The 23,999-nt window shown below is 45.0% G+C and overlaps 1 protein-coding gene across 1 annotated transcript in view; it reads left to right on the forward strand.

The window, feature by feature from the left end:
* Ttll11 (tubulin tyrosine ligase-like family member 11) overlaps positions 1-23,999 on the forward strand; it is a gene marked incomplete at its 5' end in the record, with an annotated part of 236,943 nt that overhangs the window by 97,719 nt on the left and 115,225 nt on the right.

Here is a 23,999-nt window from a genome sequence, read left to right on the forward strand (position 1 = left end):
TGTTCTTAGAACCTGTTAACATGTGAGACCTACATACTAAACAGTTTCATTTTGTAAGGATCAGCCTCCAAGTAACAAGCGATTTAAAATGGGTAATCCGACCACTTCCTAACAAATTGTTATCCAAATTAGGAAAGTCTCTCCCAACCTCCCACTTTCCCTCAGTGAAAGGATCTCCACTTACTCACCACTGTTTGGTACTTTTAAATCGCCAAGCATAAGAAGAGTAAAGTAAAATACAGAGAAGGCCGCGAATAGCTGGACATGGAGTTTCCTCCTTTTGTTTCTTCACAGTGTAAGCTTTTAGTTTCAGATCGTGCAGAACCAGTGTAATGAACGTCTGACACTTGTATCGTGTTTATAACAGTTGTAATTCTTCTCCATCCTCAGCTACCAAGTGGCACACTATATGGGGATATAGGAGGGTGTGTGTGCCCTACCTCTCCCTCCACAGAATCACTCCAGAAATGAAAGGCATTTCACTAGGGCGTTTTGTTTGTTCTGTTTTTACCAACTCCCAGGCTCTCCCAAAGTAAATATAACTATCCTGATGTATTAGGCAAAAGAAATTCAAAGAAAGACATTTCAAACAGCATTCACACCCCTGAAAATCAGGTTGATTCCAGTGCTCCCTGACACTGAAGACCTTGTCGGGGATGCTTCATCACTGGGAGAAGTGCAGACTTCCCTGGAGCAAGTGATGATTTGTAGGTTGCTCTGCTGAGGCTCCTGACCAACTGGGCTCAAACCCAAATATTGTTAGCGTCACCCTACAGGAGTGCTTCTCACACTTGGCTGCACACGAGAACCATCTGGGGAGCTTTCAAAAATACAAGTACCAGCACCTCTGCTTCTGAAGATGCCGATTTTAATCACCCTGGGCTCGAGGCCTGGCCACAGACATTTTTAGTTTCTCTAGGTGATTCCACTGTGTAGCCCAGGTTGAGAAGCACTGCCCTGCAGGAAATGTTACGTGGAAGACACCTTCTCAGCTGAGTTCTTCCTGAACGCATTCTTCACCATGGGAGGCATGGGTTGCCATGGTTGGCGAGATGCCACTGAGAATGTTCGCCTGTGGTTTGCATAGGCCAATGCTACCAGGTGTGGCTTCCACCAATTAGGTCTTCAAAGTGGCAGTGTGTCAGGGCCGCCAAGTCCTCTGAGTAACTCAGATGCGACAGCTACTGAATAATGTACCCACCAGTAAATGCAAGCAGCTGCTTTCTCCAGCCATGCCTTAGGGAAAGCAGTGGTTAGCTGCAATTTGGGTAGATTAATTGCAATAAAACCCATTCCTCAAAAAATCGATTCTCTAACAGTTATTGATCTCAACAGCAGAAACGAGGTCATAAGAGACTGTACATGCTCTGAGGAAACTCGGGTAACTTTCTGTGCCAGCATAGGGCATGGTGGTAGAGTTTATTTTGGGATGACCTGACACGGTGGCATTCTGACTCCTTTGGCGTGAACAAAAATCTCAATAGCTGTGGTGTGGTTTTCACCTTCTTAACCTCTGCCGCCAAACATGAAGAGGGAGAAGGTTTGCATTGTATTTCACATTAAATGGTGTTGAAACAAAATTAGCTTTCTTTTTCTTATTCTAGTTGTTTTTCCCTTACCTTATAATCCATGTGAGCTGCAGGTCTGAAATTTAATAGCAGTGGGGCACCAGGCCATCGATTGGAAAGGATGAAAAAGGCATTTTGCAACTTATCAAGTCATAAGTAGCAGCATCTCATTTTTAATTTAAAAAGCATTGACTTTTTTATCGATAACTAGGACCAGTTAGAACTTCAAGGACCTGATTTCATTTCTAATATAGAATCCCTTTCATCTCACCTTTTTTTTTTTTTTTTACCTACACCTTAAGAGTGTATGTTAATAGCTAAATGCCATTTACTGGTATTTTTCTCAATTTCACTTTATTTTATTTTTTACTCAGCAGCGGTTATCCGTGAAGGCACTTTGTAACCTGTAAAGTACATTCATATGTAAGGGATTATTTTTTTCATTTTGGTAACTTTGCCATGCAGAGGAAAAGGCTGAGATTCTGCTCAGCTCCTTTGTACAGAGATCCTTCAGAATAACTTGAAAGCACTAGATTTATTTCCACAGAAAATGCACAGTGCTGCAGTGCTGGGTCTAAGTCCAGTTCTGGGACCATGTCATTCCAATTGCATGGAAGGATGTCACATAGATCCCAGCTGGAAGCTACCTTTAGAAGCAGAGTTTCTTGGGATTGCACAGAATCTAACCTAAACCTTTTAAAACAAATGCTGTGCTAGACTTTTCCTTCAACTCTTTAGCAAAACAGGGTATGAAGGGGCCCTCTTTAGTTCTTTCTTGGGGACCGTTTGTCATCAGGACTATTGAAGAGGGTCTTCACTTGCCCCTACACAAATTGAAAAAAAACAAACAGGATGACTTGAGCACCCTCAACTCCTAGAATGTTCTAGAAAGATGCAAAGAGCACCAGACATTTGTTCACATGTTTCTGCACAGCCCTGGGTCTTCTAGCTCAGGTCATTTTCTTAGTGGGACTGAGAGCAGTCCTCAGGCATTCTTTGCGGGGAGGAACTTGACTTTGCCAGTATCCACTTTGGCATCTTTTAAAAAAGTGCTTTCAAGCTGACATTGAAATCCTGACCCTGTTGTCAGCTAGCGGTAAGACACTGGGGTGGTTGCATAGCTGCTCTGAGGCTCAGTATCCTTTTCTATGGAATGGGATAAAGGCATTTAACTGAAACCATGAGGAAACAGTGAGAAAAACCATGTAGGCACTTTATAGTGCTTATTTTACTGATCAATAGTATCTACTGGACATGAAATAAACAAAAAATACGCTTAGCTGTTATTCTCTTTCCTGGTCTACCTAAAGTAGAATTTTGAACTGAAGACCAATAACATATCCTAAAACTGAAGCTGTGGGATCCTCATGGACTAGAATTGACATTGGAACTGATTACCAATGCCAGGCTCTGTTGCCAGGTAGCAAGAGGTCTTAGTTGGTAGCTTAGGAGAAATTGCCTTTGGTTTCTGACACAGAAAGACAGCCGTCACATGAGAACTATTTTGACTGTGGTGATGTTTTGTAGTATCTAGTGACTCAGTTGCTTTTCATCCTATGGTCCAGTGGAGGCACTGTGGGAATACAGGATGCGGAAGGCTGATATGGTGCAATTCTGGAAATATTATCTATATGGAGATAAAGTTCACCTATTGTAAAAATAACCATTTAAAATTGTACAGTTTGGTCCTAGAGAAATAGCGTGGTGATAGAGTGCTTGCCTAGCATGTGTAAACTACTGAGTTCAGTCCCCAGCACTACCCACCCCAAGTATAAAATTTAGTGACATTTAGTACATACACAACGTTATGCAACCACCTCTCCATCCAGCTGTAAGTATTTTTGTCACTGCCAAAGGAATACCATCGCATGAAGCAGCCTCTCCCCATTCCCTTCATCCACACCCCCTGGCAACTATCTATCTGCTACGCATTTCCTATTTTGGATATTTTATGTAAATAATATATAATATGCAGTCTTCTATGATTGGCTTTCATTTAGCACCGTGGCATAGCATTTCCCACTTCATTTCTCTCTATAGCCAAATACCACTCTGTTACATAGATATAAAACATTTTAGTATTCATTTGTCAGCCACTGGACATTTGGGTGGAAGCCATCTGCCTTTCAACCAGATGGGTGTTGATCCGTTTCATATGTTGACTTTCTTAGGGGCTGGGAATATAGCTCAGTGGCACAAGTGCCTGTCTAGCAAGCGCAAGGTACTGAGTTCTATTCCTGGTACCAAAAAGAAAAAGAAAAAAAAAATAATTTGACTTTATTCCTTAGCGTTCACTTGAGAGAAAGGGGTCTTTTATGCTATAAGAAGTTATTGAAACCTCTGCTTTAATACAGTCTTAGAAATCAAACCTTTAACAGGTTTTAGGATTCATCATGCCAGTCATTTCTCTGCTACAAGAATCTCCCTCATAAGCAACACTGACAAAAGAGCAGCACGTGTCCAGACAAGGCGCTGCACCTGGCAGCAGCCAGGTGTGAGGTGAGGTCCTTCATCTCCAGGACCTTGCGCTATGAGCTTGGCCAAGGCATTTTGTTCTCTGATCTTGTTTGTCAAATGGGAATCAAGGGCCCTCCTTGGCTGGATTGTTATGTTTGTGCTATGAAATGACACCTGAGAGAGAGAGAACTTCATGAAAGCTGAGCATTAGACAAATGCGGGTTGTCAGGGTCACTGAGTGATCAGTTAGACTTTATTTTAAAATGAAGCTGAGGTGACAGGTAACTCACTGGCTTCTGTGGTACCCTATTGGAGTTGTGAGCATTAGTGGTTCTTTGCCCTTGAACCAAGTATAAGAAACTAAACTAGGGGAAGTTAAGTAACTTGTCCCAAATCACAAGGATCATTAGCAGTGGATTAGAACCGGGGCCCAGGTCTCCTGACTTCAACCCCAGTGTTCTCTCCACTTGCCACGTTGGTACAGTGGACTCCACTTTCTACTGTACGTTCAAAGTTAGCTTCAAAGGTGGGAGTAGAAATAAGGAAAAATCAACAGGAAATGTCCTCTCTTCTCAAGGTATTTGGGCAACCTAAGTCTTTCATATTGAAAAACTTTTATCAGAAACAGAAGTGAATACATGGCATTCTCCAATTATTTTTCTTTTTCTTATTCAAAGTGGTTTGGAAATTCTCCAATTGTTTTTATGACAACTGATTCATTTTTTGGAAGGACCATTTGCCCTCGGGAAGCCATTTTATTAGTATTGTGCTTCTCTTCCTCAACATAGATCTTTCTGATAACGGGACTTCTTTCTTAAGACTTATAACCCTTTAGGAATTCAGAATAATACAAATGAAGGCAGAGAAAGGCTTGAAAAAATCCAAGGGGATGTCATGATCACAGTGGCAGGGAACTGGGTTATAAACAGCTTGTCTTGTATTCGGATGAGATTGGGAGCATTCAGGGTGGTATGGCTGAAGACAGCTTGTCTTGTGTTCAAAGGTGTCCCTTTGGTAAATGCCTTACATAAGGCTAAGAAGCCCCCTTTCCCGTCGTTACATTTCCCAACCCCCTCCACATTTTATTTACCTTCACTAGCTGTTAACAACCAGGTTTATTGTAATGGGAGAGTCACTCTGCTGAATCAGAGATGTCCACCTGCTAAAGGTTTAAGTACCAGTTATGTTTCTTACCTTGACTCCAACCCTGCCTCTTGGATCCTATGTCATACTTAGAACCAACAGGTGAATCACAAAATTAGGTAGGTTCTATGCAGAATCTAGGATAAAGGCAGAACATTCTAAGAGACTGGGGAATAAGCAATGTTCTGGAGGCTCAGTTTCCCAGCTAGGCTGTGTAATATGACCAAGGAACATGGCTTTATCCAATCGTGGAGAAGAGTAAAGAAGGCACATTCATGAGAAATCCTTTAAGTCTAGACCCCTACCCCTTGAAATTATCAGTACATCTTACTGAAATTGCCTTGATGATAGGGAAAATACCTTCCCAACTATCTGCACTAAACATGCCATCATAAGTAAAGAACAATATCCTTATGATCAAAGATTATTCTGGAAACAGATTCTTCCGGGAAAATCACCCAACTATCCTGCTGAATGGCCCAGCCACATGAACACAACTGACCTTTGGTGGAAATCCTGGAGTTCAGTTGATGCCAAAGATTCCTTTGTGGCCAGACCCTGTGTCAGTAACACAAGCATCTTTGAAGATTTTATATAAATAAGAATTCTGAGTTACAGAGAGGTGACTATTTGTGCATTCACTTGCATCATGTGTGGATTAGAGAAGGAGAAATTCATTTATTTTGAGTGTGTATTGAGCATTTACTACTGTCTTCTCCCTGGGTGGGCTAAGCACTGCTGCCCCGCTGCAGGTGAGCAGCTTACCAGGATTCATAAACTTCATATCAGTAAAGCATTAGAGATACAAAGTTTATGGAAAGGATGACCCGAGCTTAGAAAGGAAGACTTCACTGGAAAGGAGGATAAGGGAAAATATTGATAGCTATCCTGGTAAGAATCAGGGTAGGGGGCCCTGGGAAGATGGGGGAACCTGTGGGCCCTTTGTTCCCAGCTGTTTTCATAGGGGGTCAGGGAGCTTTCACCCCCACTGGAACCTGCCATAACTGGACTGACTTCCAGGATCCCCTGCCTAATGTCCTTTCTTCTGGTGGTCTGTGAGCAGCTTCTTTCTGTCTTTTCTGTTTACTTGTCCTTGACCTACCTTTCAAGGCCTTATCTTTCGGGTAGGAAGCTAGTTGACAAGACGGTGTCTTAACAGCTATCTCAGCTTGGCTTTGTGCACTTGACTCTCTCTGTACTCTGCCTGTCAGCTCTTTCCCTTTCTGGTCACTTGGTGCAAGTCCCAAGGCCATTTCTTTATCTGTTCTTTCCCTTCCTTTACCCCCATCCTTGACCCAGTTCCCCGGGGAATTTCTCTAGTAAAGTTTTAACTCTTTCTAGCCAGGATTAGCCAGAAGACCTAATGAAGCCCCTGTTCTATCCTTTTCCCTGTGTACTGACCCCTACACTACAAGGGGAAGACTGCAGAAGCAAATTAGCTTACAGGCTAGAAGGGGAGGCAAGACCTACACATAACTCTCTATAAAATGGAAAGTTCCAAGTACAATAAATGTAAAGACAAATTGCCAAGGGAGGAATGTGTGAGGAGAAATCATTTCCTGATGGGAAGAGTTTTTGCAAACTTAAGAACAAGTGGCATGGGAGCTGAGGTTGAAAGGATGAGTAGGATTTGAAACATGAAGAAGAGAGGTAGGATGTCTACGGTGGAGGAAGCAAAGGTAAGAGGCTCTGTGGGGAACCTTGAGGAGGACCCATAGGCTGGAGAGACAGGTGCAAGCAGTGAATAGGTAGAGAGGTCCATGGAACAAGTTGATAGGGAGGTGGGAGCTAGATAGAAACTGGAAGGCCAGAAATGGGTGGCTTTGAATGTCAACCTGAAGACTGGAGCTTGTTTTTGATCTGGAAGGTGTGAAGTCTTTAAGGATAGCTAAGCCCAGATATGACACACCATTCTGCATATATGTATATTTTTCTTGGCGAGGAGGCCAGAAGTTTTATTATATGAAATCAAACAGTCCTATTATCATTGGAGGCTCCACTCAACTTGTGAAACGTTAGGGCACTGTGACTTGGAGATACAGTGGCTCTCTACGCCTTAAAGGTCTCCGGTTGGAGTGGTAGTCAGCAAACGAGGAAAGTGTGCATGGATTTTCAAGAAAGAGCAGACAAGAGCTGACTAATGATGAATGTGTTATTTTATGTGCAAGAGATAAAACATGACAAGTCTTTTCCACCTGAAAATGTGGAAACATTAAGTCAGAGTAACCAATAAAAGCTTCTTTCGTGGGAAATCAGTTGAGAGACAACCATTTCCGAGACTTATGGGGACAGTGGCATTTCCTGAGCTAACGTGAGAGTGTCATTTCAGCCGGCAGGTAGGCACATAATCCCTCTCGCCTGTGTGAGCAGCAGATGGAAAACCAGACAGGCATACGACCAGTCAGGCACCATTATGGGAGAAATAGCAGTGCTGATTTCTGTGTGAGCCCTTCCAGAGTTATTTCAGGTAGGGGTGGGATAATAAATGTGTTTGGAAATTTATTCACAAGCTGCTCCGGTGAGCCTTATATGCTCATGTGCTTTTAAGTAAAATCAGGTGCTAGCTTCTTGGAACACAGAATGGTTTGGGCTCCGGAGGCCAAGGTGTTGTTACCAGTTCCACACGGCATAAGATAAGTCCCTGTACTTTTCTGAGTTCAGTTTCCAACCCAGGCCAAACAAATAATCAGAAGGAGGGAAGATTAGCTGCTGCCTGGCCTGTGTCACAGTGCTTGCTGTCCATAGCACGGTGGAGGATGTTTGCATTTATTTCTATTCTGTCCGCTCGGCTGCCATATGCAGTAGGGGCTAGGACTGCCTCTGCTTTACAGAGGTGCACACTGAGGCTTGGAAAAGCTGAGTGATGTGCAAGACAGCAGACCGGAAAACACCGAGCACATTAAACAGAAGAGTCAGGAGGGAGGGGCCGCCCTTGCCTGGCAGCACACAGCCCCAGCCCAGGCTCCATGTCTCATTATGAACTTTGTGGCAGGGACTCAGCTCTTGATCCCCGGGGTCAAACTGAGCACACGAGTCAGTATTTCTGAGTGAGGAAGCTCTGTGGCTGGCTCGGTAGCTGCTCCACTTTGAATAATATCCCAAACCAGAAGAGATAAAGCACAAGCTAATGTGCAGACAGCAGTGAGTGAAAGCAGGATTCACACGTGAAACAAGAGTTTCCAGAGAAAACAGGGTCAGCCAAGGATTAGGTCAAATCACATGAAATCGCCAGGAGGAGACCTTTTTTTAGCAGTGTCATATGATGGGCCTCGGCTGCTGAGCTGGAGCGGTCTAGGCAGGGGAGGTGGGGCTGACATCTGCTTGGGCTGGGATGAGAGAAAATGAACGGTACGGGGAGGGAGGGAGGTAGGAAGCTGGGTGAGGGGTCACTGGGGCTGAGGAGGCAGCCCACTCGCCATCATGTTTCCTATGGGGCGGTGGGTGGGAAGGGGACAGATGCTGCTTCTCTGCTGCCCACTTTTTCTCACGATAAAGTAAAAATTAGAAGATACTGGAAAGTAAATAGCATAAAATCACCCTGCAGTTCACCCTGCAGAGTTAACTTTTGAGTTAATAAAAACTGCATGGTTTTCATCTCTGTTGTCTTATAGTCGAAGCCATACTATCTATTCCATATAACTTCTGTTTGGTGCTTTTATTCTTCTCCAGTGTATATGACAGTAGCCCCCCCCCCTTCTGATTAACACTCCTAATGAACATCATTTTCATCAGGGGCTGGACTGGAGTTTGTCTCCCTACTGGAGAATGTTTGGTTTATTTCTAGCATCTTATTTTTCAAGCTGTGGGTGCAGAAAGAGAGAGAGAGAGAGAGAGAGAGAGAGAGAGAGGAGAGATTTTCCTGGGTACCAGGAATTGAGCTCCGCTCGTTTGCTATGCACAGGTGGGAGATCAGAATGGAGAAGGGCTGGGGCCCTGGAATCAGATGCTTTGAGGGTAAATCCAGGCTCTGCCATTTATAGCCATAAATGTAGAGTCACCTCCCACCACCCTTGCACTGTAGTTTCTTCGTCCATAAAAGGGAGTTTTTCTTTTAGATGCTTTTAAATCTGCAAAGCATTGAGAAATTCTTAATTTGGAGGGAGGGAACATGCCGCTTGTTCTTAAGAGAGTACTTGTCATGGGAAATGTCCAATCTGGATGTGTTTAAATAAATCGGACAATATAGGTAACCTGGAGGTTTTTGTGTTTTGTGTTTTCTTTTTAAGGAAAAAAGTGTGGAAGAAGAGGTGGGAAAGTAAGTGGGAAGAGAGCTACAGCTGTGACAGGTTAATCTTTGGCTGTGGGGATGGATTTGATTTCCCTCTAATTATCTGCTAGATTAAAAGAAATGAAGGATCAAAATGAAAGCCAGTTTCAGTAATCATTTGAAGCCCTGGGTTATCACACCAAATGGTTGGCAATATTCGCCAACTGCTTCCTTTCCTTTTCTTTTTATGCAATTTCCACTTCTCTCTCCACTTTCCGCAGCCTAAGGGGCCCTGCCAACTCTCAGGGAAGAGGCTAACGGGAGGGGCGTGGGAGAAGGTGGAAGCTGAGCCGCTCGGAGTAGGAGCATCCGCCCCCAAGCTCCACCCCCCCCTCTGCCAGGTGCGCATGTCACAAGGGAGAGCCACTGGTGCTCGGCTCCCGCCTAGCTATGGAGCCAGAGCCGGGTGTGCACTTCCTGTCAGGGCAGATGCTCTCCTGTACTTATAGATGATCCGTTTCCCTGTAGACAGTGCCATGTCTCAGCAGCCCTGAGAAGCTGCCGACCTGTGGGTCACTGCGCGCATGAGCGAATGCAGGGGGCGAATGCAGCTCCTCTAGCTGAGGAACAGAGCACAGCAGGAGCTCCAACAGCTAGATGAGCTGGGCCAGGGTATGCAGAGATGCGGGACAGGCTGGAGGTGCTGGAGCAGCCTAGGCACAGGCCGGCAGGATCAGTGAGGGCCGCACAGCAGGGCAGAACATGGGGCTCTCAAAGCCCTGAAAGCATTCCAGAACTGGCACGATTCCACAGCTATGTCATTCATAAAAGCTCCAAGCTGGAAACCACCTAATATCCACCAGTGGAAGAACACACTCATTTTAGATGTTTACTCAGTGGAATACTATGTATCAATGAAAATTCCCCAACTATACCTTCACCCTACGGATACTGGACAAAAGGAGCAAGTCATAAAAGCCTATCTACAGTACGTTTCCTACGAAATAAAATCCCACATAGGCAAATGGAAACTTTATTTTATAGAGATGGACCTTAAGTGGCAACATGAAACAAAGCAAGAAGTAATGATCAGAGAGTTTCAGACAGTTACTCTTGGACAGGGAGGGGCAGAGAGAGGTGTGATCTAAGGAACCCAGTGGGAGGCTGAGACCCTGGACCTGTTCTCTCTCTTTCTCTCTTTGTTTCTTGCACCCTTCTGTTTATTAGCACAGGGCATCAGAATTATTCTTTAAATGCACACATCTCTTTTATGTACTCATATATATAGGATATATACTATACCATAGATACAATACATATATATTTCATGTATATGTATATATACATATACACACATATATATAGTTCATATATATTTCACAGGTAAAACAAAGTCCAGTGTGGCCTGATAATAGCAAGTGAGCAGGGAAGGGGTCAGAAATGGGGGCCAAATGGGCAGGCCAAGTATTTCACTTTTTATCTTAAAAGCAAGACAAGTTTTAAACAGCAGGGAGACACATGAGGTCTGTGTTTTAAAGTGGTTGTTTTGACTGGGACTTGAAGACCGGTTAGGAAGGAGGCCAGGGTAGGTGGGGTGGGCACTGAAGAATTTGGGAGACGGTGGTCGGTGGTCGTGTGGACTGAGGGGGCTGTGGGAGGAGTGGCGAGGACTGTGGTATTCAGAAGTATTTAGAAGGAGGCATGGGTAGGGCTTAGCGGCGAGTGGGGTACGATTAGTGGGCATGAGGAGACTCAAGTTTGGCTAATGCGTGGCTGCTGGTGCCAGTCACAGAGCTGGGGAGCCTTGGGAAAGGGGCAGCTTTGGGGTCCATGGTGAAGGGTCATGAGACTCCCAGGTGTGCTGTCTTGGCAGCTGGGCACCTGGCCGGGGGCCCGGGAGAGGGTGAGGCTTCTTACAGGATCGAGGGCTCCCTGGCGCCGAGAGTTCCCTGGAGCGGACCGTCCCCACGGCAGACACTTCATGGTGACTTCAGTGGTAACGTGGTGAAGCGGAGTGACCCTGAGGAGCCTGGCTCCAGTCCTTGCTTTTGGTCTTTCTGGCACATTCCCGGCCACAGCAGCGTGTTTAGAGAACCCAGCCCTCAGGGGCTCAGGTGCTGGGCACAGGAGCATGTCACATTTACACACTCTCTGTGTGTGTGTGTTACCCATGTGGTCTTAATTCTCTTTTAGGCTCCTAGAGTTGGGTAGGTGCCTTGGTGTCCTCAGAGAGTACTTGGCCCCAGCTGGAAGTTGCACTCCTACCTCGTACGGGGGGATGGCATGACAGAGGAACTCTACTAGTAGAGCAGGCAGAGGGGGTTTCTCTGGAGCACCTGCTCCGCAGGGCTTCCCCAGCCAGCCCTTCCTTTCTCATTATCATCCTCGCCGTCTTCACCCACACACCTGCACAGCGCCCTGCCACGTATAGTGTCATTTCAAACCTGCCACGTATAGCGTCATTTCAAATGAGCTTAAATCATACTCAGCCATGCGAAAGAGGCAGGATGAGTCATCATCCTGGTTTTGCAGTTGAGGAAACCAAGACTCCGCCAGCATGGCATTCCTCAAGCCTTGGCTTTCAGGACTGGGTCCTGGACAGTAGATTGTTGGGGCTAGGAATGGCCACCTGTGTGCCGAATCCACCAGCGGAGGCCCCAGCTAGGTAGACTCTCTCCGTTCCGTGAACTCTGTGAGGCGCTGCAGGGGACAGAGGCTGCAATCTGTCCTTGGAGGCCTGGTTAGGAAGGGGGGCTGGAACTCCTCTTCAAGGGAAAGTGCTGAGGATGTTTATTTAGCTCAGAGAAAGAGCCATTGCCATTTTCACCTCGAAAGGTTGTTAATGGGAGTTAGAATAAACTCTGTACAGGTAACTGTAGGAAGAACAAGAGACCAAGGGTGAAGTTTGCAGAGAGATGGAAGCTCAGTGAAAACAAAATTTTTGTCTGAAATGATAAGAGCTAAATCAAAAGAGTAGTGAGTTCCTTGTAGCTGGAAGTAATCAAGCCCTGACCAAATAGCCAAGTACTGTACAGTAAGGGGGCACTAGCTCTGGGATCAGCAGAAGCAGGCACAGTCTTTGGTCATGTGATCCTGGGCAAGTCACTCCAAGACCTGGTTTCCTCTTCTCCACAGTGTGGATAATGGTGCCTAGATTGTAGGTTGGTTGTGAAGATGAAATCAGGTATCAAAGCACATGCTGGCCTCCACTCATCCCACAAGTATCTACAAAGTTCCTCCTGGCTGCTTGATATATGCTGACTGAATTTTCATTAATTCCACACAAGCCAGCCTCATCCATCTCCTTTCACCTTTGTCTCCATCCACCACTACAAGAGAGGGGTTGGCATTTCCATTCACACACCTGAGCCTGTCCACATCACCTCTACCCCACTTGGGTCTGGATCTCCTCAGCCCTCCCTGAGGATTAGAGTGAAGGCATCAGATGTGCCTTTTGCCCTTTGCCAGTCACGTAGGAGAAAAATTCCAAAATTCCTGGGTACCCAGAGTGAATGTCTAGAGGACATGGAACCTGGGATTTTTAGGACATGTCTCTTTGGCATCAAGGACTTCTGGGTCCTCAGAGAGAGATGGAGGTCAGAATTGGGCTGGAGTTGGATGCTGTTATGTGCGAGGCCCTGGCAGTGGACCGTTGCCAGGGTCTAGGTGCAGGATTTCTGCTGGATTCATATGTGGTGATACTCGGGTAAAGCTTTGTCCCATATGCTCAGCCCTTTGTCATAATGAGGCCTCAGTGGTAGACTGGGAACAAAGGCAAAGCCAGGAAAGCAAGAGGAGAAGGCAGGAGCCCGCGGAGGGGTTGGGCATTGAGACAGGGCCAGCAGCTAAGTTATAGTGTCTGCAGAGACAGACTATACTCTGCTCCCTCTGGGTCAAGGCCTCACCTCTACAGGAGGTGAGGGGCGTTAGGAGAAGAGTCCGTGGCTGTGACAGAGGATCCGTGGCTGTGGGCTGTCTAGCCAGCCTAGGGAAGAACTGAGAGCTCAAGTCCCTCTCCTGGGCTTAGCGTTTGGGTGCAGGAGAGTATAAAGAATCAGTCTCAGTCATCTCACCAGTACTTAAGAGTAGAACTGCAGCCCTGCTGAAATAGCCCATTGGGCTATGAGGGCAGCCAGTAAGGCACCATGGGCATCAGTTTCTGGATTTGAGTCAGCACAACCATCCCTCAATCCCCTGTCCACTGTGCCCTGGTGTCTTCTGACTGCTTCCTGCTTTAGTGCAGGTTTCAGGGCTGTATGGGGCCAGTCCATTGGGTGCAGGACCTTAGAACTTGCAGCTGAGTTGGAGTAGAGGGGGAGAGGCCATCCGGGCTAGAGATAAGGGGTCCCAGTACCCATGCTCTGGTCAGGTAGGGTGCTTGCCTCCCAGCTCCCACCCTTGTATCTGTCCCAAATCGCCTAAGAACTCTGAACAGCAGCCCTTCAACCCCTCCTGGGGTTTAGCGCTGTGGTAGCCAGCAGACTTTTCCTTATGCGCAGAGGTGGGCAGTGCCCTAGGGAAGGAGACCCCTTGGGAACAAGATTCATCAATAACCCAGAGAACAAGATGCCATAGCTTAACAGAGGTCTGCTTATCGTGTCACATGCGACCACAACACTGAAAAACAACACAGGATCACATAATAAATTCCTTTTTTATTAATCTGTTTTCTTCCCTTGCCTTTCTGTGCAGGTCCCCTAAGAAAAACAAAATATTAAATGATTGTGAAATCTAACCTTTAGGGCACAATCAAACCATTTTAAACCAATCCTTCTAATGAAGAAGAATGCAGCAGATTTATTTTTCCTTTTCATCGTCGTGTAGCCCCGTGCAGGCAAAGTCCTAGATGCATTCTTAATTTTGCCTCAGCCTTTCTCTACAGCAGAACAAGTGGTGGGGAAAATTTTTTCTCTAGGCAACAGCAACATTTCTGTCTCATTTGTTCTGTTTTGCACTGTAACACCGCAGCTTATGGGGCCGCTAATTTGAACTTTGGTCCTTCTAGGAATGCATCGTTCATGATCAGTAAATATATCAGGTTGCAGATTTTAGCCATTTCATTATTGAATATGAAAATGCTTCTTTACCTCATGAATATTTTAAAATGGAACGGTAGACAAATTGTATTTCGCTCCCAAATTTCTTTGTAGTTCTAAACTACATATTCAGCATTATCTGATTACCCCAATGCCATGAGATCTGTTTTCCCTCAGGAAATTTGAGGAGAAGGCCAAGACTTTCATAGGGAAGAGGTCATCCAAATGCCATTTGGTTTGTCCTTGGTCTGTAAATGTCCTTGCTGGAACTGGAACTTGAGGTGGTACTTTTATAAATGAGGATGTAGCTTTGTGTAGCGCAAAAGACAAAGGGCTCCTAAAGAATCCAGTGGGTCTGTGTATGAACTTGACCTTTCCTCTTGTTCTCTGTGAAACCTGGGCCAGTTAATATCTCAAAGTCTCAGTTTCTTCATCAGTAAAATGTGAATAATAGTAACAGCTATTTAACAGGATAATTGTAATGAGTAAATGAATTACAGTACTTAAGACAGTTTATTACCTAGACATGGTAAGCATTTAATAAATGGTAGTTATTTTACAATTATCCTCATTGTTTTTATTATATAAAGTCCTTATCACAGTTCAGTGCGCATCGAAGTTCAATAAATGATAATTATTACTATTACTATCATTAACATTCTTACAGTTCTTACACATGGACATATATTAAAATACAGTTGTCCCTCAGTGTCTGTGTAGGATTGGGTCCAGGATGGCTCATCATACTAAAATCTGTGGATGCTCAAATCCCTTACATAGAATAGTGTAGTATTTGCATGTAACCTACATACATTCTCCTATATATTTAAGATCATCTCTGGACTACTTATAATATTTAATTATGATGTAAATAGCTGATGTACTATACTATTTAGGGAACAGAGACCAAAAATAGTCCATTACATGTTCAGTACAGATGCAGTTTTTCCCCAAAATATTTCTCATCCTCAGTTATTTGAATTCTTGCAGGCAAAACCCGTGTCTTCAGAAAATTGACTGTATACAGTTTCCCACTATGCAAATTATGTTTTATTTTTAAAGCTAGAAATTTATAAAAGTAAATGGACAGCTTAATGAAGTTCAGCAAGATTGAAGTAAATCAACAGTGCTCATATAAATAGTTTAATTAAGATAATCCCTGATGCAAAACATTTGTTCAATTTGTGCCTCAAATTGAAAATGGGTTCCATAGATTTCCACGCACCTCTCCTCTTGGTTCTGCCACACGGGGGTGGGGACCTAAGGACGAGCAGTCTTCCGAATGTGGGGAATGATCCGGCTGGAGGCGAGACCCTAGCACAAGTGTCACCCTGCCACAGTGCACTCTGAATTTGACCTTGGACAAGTCCCCACACTTCCCTGGGCTATTGTTTATTCATGTGTAGAATCTCCTACATTTCAGAGATGCTGTGATTCTATAAATGCATGTGATTCATCCCTTTTCAAAAGAGATATAAAAAGTAAAAAAGGAAGATTTCATCTTTTAAAAACCCTTAGGCTCTGCAAATTTTGCCAGTTGCTTTTAAACCGCCAGGTAGTAGGTGCCAGATATTTGAGGGCAGCTTAATTGGAAGTTGTGTTTATCATCGGGAGTGTATGCGCTCGCACTAAATGTGTTTTTGACAGTCTCTCACCATCCAGCCTCTTGCTTCCAACCGGAATGATTTGCTTCTCCATTGCACTCAGAAGAAACACTTCAGTCCTGGTTATAAACATTAATTAGTTTGAAGAAGAGAAACAGGATTGTTTCTTAAATTAGTTCCAGATACAGAGGCCATTTTTTGATGCTCTTATAATCTGGGTGCTTCTAAGAGTGATGTTATGTGACTTTGCATTTATCCTCTGCCCGAGTTCATTGCTAACAGCTTTGAAATTGGCGAACCAGTGCTTATAGTTAAGAGATAGATGGTGTTCATCTCTGTGCTTAGCTATTACAGATGTGGCTCACTGCTTCCCATGGTTTGAGTCTTACTACTTAGGCTATTGGTTGTTTGTGAGCAATCTTTCCTGTGGTCTTGGAGGCCTGTTGACTTAGCCTGTGATAGCACGGTAGTGGGAATATATGATATCAGTGAAATGAACAGACACTTATCACTGTGGACAATGTACCATACAAAAGGAAAGGAATAGTAGTGTGGGGAGACCTACATCCCAGCCCTAGCTCAGCCCCTGACTTGCTTCAGTCCCACATACTGTGAGCCAGTCGCCACGGTGGGGCCTGCAGTACAAAGGTAATTGAGCTCAGCGTGGCTTTTCTTCCCAGCTCTGTAGCTCCTCAGCAAGAGGCTTGGGCCTGACCGTTGAGGACCCTTTCTGTTCTACATTCCATCAGCGCAGTTACCAATCACAATAGCAGTGAACCTCAGGCTGTTATTCAGGCGTGACATTTTGGTAGAACTGCAAAAGCAGGTAAAGCTTTGGCTGGCTTCCAAATTACAGACGACTCCAAAAGGTACGCTTAGTTTGTGAGCCTGATCATTCCCCACCTAAGGTTTGCTAGTTCATTTTGGTTTCATCTTGGTTCATGTATTCATTTATGATGGGTTTTCAGAGAGAAGGGCATGGCAGTCTCCATCCAAACTGGTTGCTGGCTCCTGCTTGGTAATTGGGAAAAGGTAGTTGAGTTAAATGTGTATCCTAGGCACTTACTGGCATTGGGGTCATGTTATATGCTACCTCAGATCAAGATCTCTGAATGGTGGAAACATTGCATCCTCTTCATTTATGATGCATTCATGTGAACTTGGGTTTCTCTTCTAGTGTGTTTTACACTTAAGTCACCTTTGGGTTATCGCTTCACTCCTCTTTGTCTCTACCTTAAACTGTGTGTACTAATCTAAATTAAAGGAATTATGCCCCTGTAGGATAATAATGCATAGGTGTTTTATCACATACCTACCCACACTGAAGCTTCTCTCCTTTAGGAAAGAGCTTCATTTCTTTCTAAGCTTTATCTGTGAAGTAGAAATAATAATAGAATTGTGGAAGGAGGCCCAATAAGTAGCCGTCTCTTCCACTGAGGCTCTGAATTGCTTGGGAATAAGACAATGCAATAAAGAGAAGAGCCGAAATATCACCTTCATTGTAGGGTTGGAGGCTGTGTCGTGTCTGTGGGCAAATAAGCTTCTTGGCACTGAATGTAGAATGGAACTGGGGCGGCCAGCAGCTCTCCCTGTGCCCCTGGTGTGGGGTTGTGCCGAGCCAGAGCCAGGCCTGTGATCAGCAGGAAGGAGGAGAGAGGGACAGTGCCGAGGCTCCTCTGGCTGGGTTCTCCCTCCAAACAAACCAGTCCCCAAAGACATTCTGTCTCCTCAGGGTCAGAGAGGCCAGAGACGCTATGCTAATACTGTTCCTTTCCCATGGCGAGAATTCCCAAGGGTAGAGCCAGAGAGCCCCCTCTCAAAATGGAAGCAGAGTAACAAGAGCTAAAAGGATATTCTTTGGAGTCTGATAGACCCAGGTTCAAATCCTAGGCCTCTACTTTCAGGCTGTGTAGTCCCAGGTGAACCCCTTCACCTTTGCTTAACCTCACAGAGAAAGAGATGATGATATTCAGTCCTTGTGGAAATTAAGTGAGATAATACATTAAAATGCCAAGCACGTGATAAGTGCTCAGTAAACAATAGAAGGTCAAAAGAGAGAGCACATATAAATATCCTCTGCAAATTACACAGATCTATATAAATTGCATCTGTATAAAGAAATAGTATTATTTATGGTGGTGGTTTTAGCATAACAGTGAATTCTACTTGCGCTGCAGTTTTGCTAGCACTCCCTACTGAGGCTGAAATAGCTGGAAGTACCTGGTGGCTTGTCATGCATCTCTTTCCTATCAGCTTTTACAAAGGAGATCCATGGCCAGAAGGAAAGAAGAAATTAAATTAATGAGAAGCTTGTGTGCATCAGAATGACCATCCTTCGGATTCTAGCTATTGTCATAGATTCTCCTGGAAGCTGTCATATAATTCTACAGCAGCCCTTAGAAAGTCTTCACCCCATTAAGTTTATGCTGAGAAATCATTAGTGGGCATTTGACAAAGGCCCAGTGTGTTCACAAGCCCACGTTCTTCCGTCAGGCTCCAAAGGACAGTTCCACTTGCCAGAGTCAGCCCTGAAGTGTAACCGAGAGAAAAGGGAAAGGGGCGGATGGTGGCAGCTCAGCTTCCTCTCATCCTCTCTGTCACCACCATTGTTCCCCTATTCACTGAGGGTTACCATGGCCAGGTACTCTTGGGTGTGATTTTGACCATAACCCTCCCAGGTATTATTGCTATCATTTTAGCATTTTGATATTTGCCCAAAGTCCTGGGCAGAATCAGTATTACAGCCCAATTGCTGGGAGCTGAGGTGACAAACTTCTCAAAGCCTGGAGGAGGCGCTGTAAGGCCGGTTCAGGTTTCATATCCTTGATGTTTGGTGTAAATCAAGAATCCTTTTTCTTGGCAATTATTACTGCTGATACCTAGCTGCAGACCCCATTGTTTAGATAACATGTATTTTCCTTCCTTGACCCATGAGCGTTTGAGCAGTGTCCTGAGCAGCGAGGCTTTCTGAAGATCTGTGTTACACATTCTTTTTTTAAGTCAGATTCTGCCTCTCCTCTGCTCAGAGAAAATATAGTCTAGATACTTGATGTGTTTGACAGTTTTCCATTACCATAACAAATACCTGAGAAAAATCAATTTAAAAGAAGAAAGGTTATTTAGGCTCATAGTTTTGGAGGTTTCAGTCCATGGTTAGCTGGCTGCATTGCTTGTGTGCTTCTGGCAAGGCTGGGGACCATGGCAAGAGTATCTCCTCGTGGTTGGGAAGCAAAGAGGGGAACTGGAGAATCTGAAGTCTCAGCATCCCTTTCAAGGGCATGTCCTCCATGGCCTAACTTCCTCCTGCTGGGCTTCTCTTAAAAGATCCACCAAAATCACAGCGCTAGGCTGAAGACCAAGCCTTTCACACACGAGCCTTTGGGGGACATTTCAAATTCTAAATGATAGTGTCAGGTTTTAAGACTATGAATACATTGGAATTTTGTTGAATTCTAAAAAAATTTGCAAAGCCCTACCCTTTGCCAGGGCCAAGAGGGAAGTATTAAATAATAATACTTGCATGGTTGAGGTAATAAACATAAAGTGCCTACAATGGTGTCTGGGACACGATGAGAACTTGGCACAAGTGACAGTGGAGTGATAATTATTATTGGCCATCTCATGGCCTTGGGGAGCTCACTGTGTTCTAGGAGGGACACACAGACAGATGATTCCAATCCCATGTGGTGAGTGTGACAATACAGCATACAGAGTGTGTAAGATGGAGATAACCGAGTCTTGGGTGAAGAGTCTTTGGAAAAGATCACCTCCAGAGAATGAGGAGAAGCCAACCAAATGGACCAAGATGGATGGGGCTGGGGAGGGGTCAGCAACTCTGTCAGAACAGGAAGAACTGAAGGCACCAGACATCACCAGGGTAGAGGAGCCCTGAGAAAGACTGGCGACTGAGTTCATTTATCCAACATGGCTCTGAAAAGAGGAGCAAAGACTAACAGATAGAACTTACCAGAAGGCAAATTTTAGATAAAGATTAGCAAAAGCTTTCTAATAATCTAAAAGTTTTCTCAAAGTGGAACAGGGCTGCCTCAGGATCTAACAGGCTCACCATCTGTCACTCATGGGCCCAAGTAGGGCCTGGTAAGGCAGGTAGTAGAGGAAGAGAGAGCCTAGGCTTTGGAATCAAAGACCCAGACTCAAACTGAACCTGTGTATCTGCTGTGTGACCTCAGGCAGGTCACCGGGCTCATCTGAATCTGCTTCTCACAAGAATCCAGTGACAAATGTGAAATGCTTTGTAACCCGTGAAAGAGCATACAGAATGTTAATTATCATGCTCATTGTTATTTCCCTGTAGTTACTGGTGAACACATCTTAGTCATCCAACCAATTTGGATTCCCTAGAGTTTTTAGCTTAATGTCATCACGTAATAGTAATTGTTGAAGGGATTAATTAATGAATCAATGAGTTTTCCCCCAAACTGGCCCTGGAGCTTGAAGTTGGGTTTCATCCCAAGACTGGTACATAATAGGGTTCAACTTAAAATGCACCGAGTGAGCAAGTGAGGGGGTGATTTAATGTGTGAATTGCTGTTAACTCATACAGTAGTCATTGGGTTAATAAGCACTTATGTCTCATTGAACCCTATACTCAATCTTGTGAGATGGTCCCAATGACAGAGGGTCTCACTAAGGATTGTACTGGGGCTGACAGCACTGCACAGGAGGCTGGCTTAGCCAGCCTGTGGGTCTTCCCCACCTCCCAGATCCCACGTTTCTGGGACAGCATGCTCTTGGTGAGAAGCGCCATGCCTGAGGAAGACATGGTCCCATCTGGGTCACTTATGCCCCAGGGAGGAAGTCAGGCCCTCAGCTTGCAGTAGGTCATGTTCTTACTCCTGCACTGTGTTATGGTTGTACTAACTTCAACTGGGCATGGGGAACTCAGAAAACTGTTCCACTCACTCCCTAGTAGCCCTGAATGTCACCCACTCAGCAATGATTGGACCCACTCCAAAGCATAGCTGTAGCCCACACGCTTGGCAGTTAGAGTAGGGGTATGGATTTCAGAGTCCCAGATCCTGAATTCCAGCCTGGGTGTTCCACTCCTTGGCTTGGTGGCCCTGGGCAACTTGCTCTTCAAGCCTCAGTTTCGGAGGCTTGTGAACTTGGACAAGACCTGCCTTACCCAGTTATTGTGAAGATCGATATTAAATGCTTGTTTGGTCCATGCCTAGCACATGGGAGCCTCGAAGAGAGGCGTACAAGCATCATCGTGAACAACTTTCAGAGTCCTCAGATGTGGCAGATATCACTCCAAGAACAGTAACTACTGTATATGATTACTACAACTGCTAATTACAGAAAGGTCAAGTTTTCATTTCCTACATCACTGTAATATTGAGGCATACAGTTTATTTGCTGGCAAATATTGAATAAATAAATACCAGAGTTTAAGGCAGTGTAGGTTCTCTCCTTACAGAAGTACTACCGTTTCTTGGGTCAGAAACTGGACCCAGGATTATCATTCTGCTTCTGGCACAGGTGCTGCTGTATTCCAGTTGTGTTAATATAGGAAGTGAACTTGCTATCTCAGCCTCAATTTTCTCCTCTGTAGAATGGAGGTAATTGTAGCTATTCCAAAGGGTTCTTGAGATGATTAAATGAAATGATGCAGCTAAGGGCTTAAGATGAGGCTTGACATATAATAGTTGTTCAATAAATTGCAGTTCTGGACCACATCTGAGAACATCTAGTTCAGCACTGGTGATAAAGCAGGCACTCAGTAAATGAGAATTTCCTTTATTCCTTTCTATGAGTAACCTCCTTCAGTCCTCTGAAAGCACTGCACCAGTGTAACCGGGCTTGATAACTATTGAGTCAAGCTGATAGCAGAACCATGCTGGGAAGGGAAATATTATAGTTCTTTGTTCTGGAAAGCTAAGCTCTCATAGTTCTGATCAAGGGGTGAGTGACTTCTGTTAGTATCTCCTGTTACTCTGTAATCGAGGTTCCCACCCAGCCCTCTAACATTGAAATTCAACACATGGAGGTAGCTAAGACCGAGATAGGCTATTAGGCAGCTTCTGCCAGAGAATACCTTCTATTGTGTTCTCTGGCCAAGACAGGGAGCGCCTCCAGAGCTCCTATTCTCTCTTACATGTCCCTTTTTTTGCTGTCACTAAGTGACTTTAAGTCAGATGCACCCAATCAATAGCAGCATGCATAATTGCATTAGTACCTATGTGACATCTTAATAAAAATTACAATGTATATTTCCCACATACTTGGCGTTGATCTGTCTAAATTTTTTAAAAAATCCTTTCAATTTTAACTGTTTGGAGTTGGAATCTTTCTAAAGTGCATTCCACACCTGCCTCCTGAAATCAAAGAAACATAATTTGACATTTTCTTTTTTTTTTCTTGGTACCTTGGAGTTAAGAGATGTGCTAGTAAACCGGCTTTCAACAAAACAAAATAAAACACCGATGGAGTGCAGATTTCCATGTGAGGTAGACTCTCGACTTTACAACTGATTTCAACCTCTAAATGTCTTAGTCACTTTTTCCTTGCTGGGACAAAGTATACAACACTTGCAAATTAAAGGAGAAGAGGTTTATTGGGGCTCATATCTCAGGCCATGGTTGGCTGGCTCCAAGGCTGGAAGGAATGGCACAGGACAGACTGTCCCTGTCACGGTGGTGAGGCAGCAAAGAGGTCAAGGGAGGAGCCAGGAAGGGAGATAAACTCAGTGACCCGCCCCTCCCAAACAGAACCCACTTCCTACCAACGAGTGAGCTCTAAGCCCCCCTGACCCATCACCTTTCCCGGACCCTGTCTATGAGTACATGAGGCTTTGCGGGACTTCTAAATATGAGCCGTGACAATGGTTTTTAAAAGCCAGCTTTAAGTTTCTGGGATGGGAAAGGAAATACTGGGAAGGAAATACTGGAAGCAGGAAGGCCTGGTGGGAAGAACCTTCTGCCAGACCTGGGCAGACCTACGTTAGTCCTTATTTTAGCACTGGAGAGCTGGGTTTCAGGTCACTTCTCCTGCACTTCTTCCTAAAACCGAAGGGAAAAATGACCACACCTGAGAGGGATGGCAAGGCCTAGGTAGGCTGGAGTGCATCGGGGCTCCCAAATTCAAGGACACCAAGGCCGAGGAGGTGACTTAGTGAGCAAGCTGGCTGGGTGGGGTCTCCAGCAAACACCTGGAGCTGCCTGTCCAGCTTGGCTACAAACTGGACCCAACAGAGGACTTCATTCACGTCGGTCCACTCCCAGATCAATTAAACCAGAATTTCTAGGGGATATAGCCTGAGTGTGGATGTAAGAAATAACACAAAGCACCTCCCTGGGTGAGTTGAGTGTGCAGGCCAAGTTTGAGAGCCCCCTCCCCAGCTGGCAGGGGCTGTAGAATGGCACTCCCTGCTCCATAGGCTGGCACTGTGTAGTGACCTGCTAGCGGTTGTTACACTAGAACATTTTCATCTTCCTAAATCCTGAAGGCTGGGCTTCAGGCATCATTTCTACAGCCAAAGTCTGGCCTCTGAACCCCAGTCCCTCCCACTTTGTCTTGTCACTTTCCGTGGGCTGTGAGTCCATTTTGTTCCAGTTTTGCCTGTAAAATGGGATCCGATGAGGGAGTCTCTGCTGGACACTCAGAAGCAAAAAATTCTGGGATTTCACTCCCTACCCCAGTCCTTCCCTACTTCTTCTCCAGCCATGGTGAGCTTGTTGAGACCACATGTGCCACATCCTTTCATGTCTCAGTGCCTTTGCACACATACATCTCCTGCCCAAGATGCTCCCTGACCTGTTTTCTACCTGCTAACCATCTCACCTTTCAAAGACCAGTCCAGGTCACCTCCTCCAGAAGCATTCCCTTCTTCCCCAAGAGGTCAGCCAAGGGGCTGAGGGCCTCTATGCCCACCCAGGGACAGCATTTCCCAGATTATATTGTCATTACTAGATTACTGCTTGTCCTAATTCAACAAATATTGATTTGGTGTCCATTATGAACC

Source organism: Chinchilla lanigera, unplaced genomic scaffold, assembly GCF_000276665.1.
Source record: "Chinchilla lanigera isolate Chin_1 unplaced genomic scaffold, ChiLan1.0 scaffold00018, whole genome shotgun sequence".
NCBI classification, from domain to species: domain Eukaryota; kingdom Metazoa; phylum Chordata; class Mammalia; order Rodentia; family Chinchillidae; genus Chinchilla; species Chinchilla lanigera.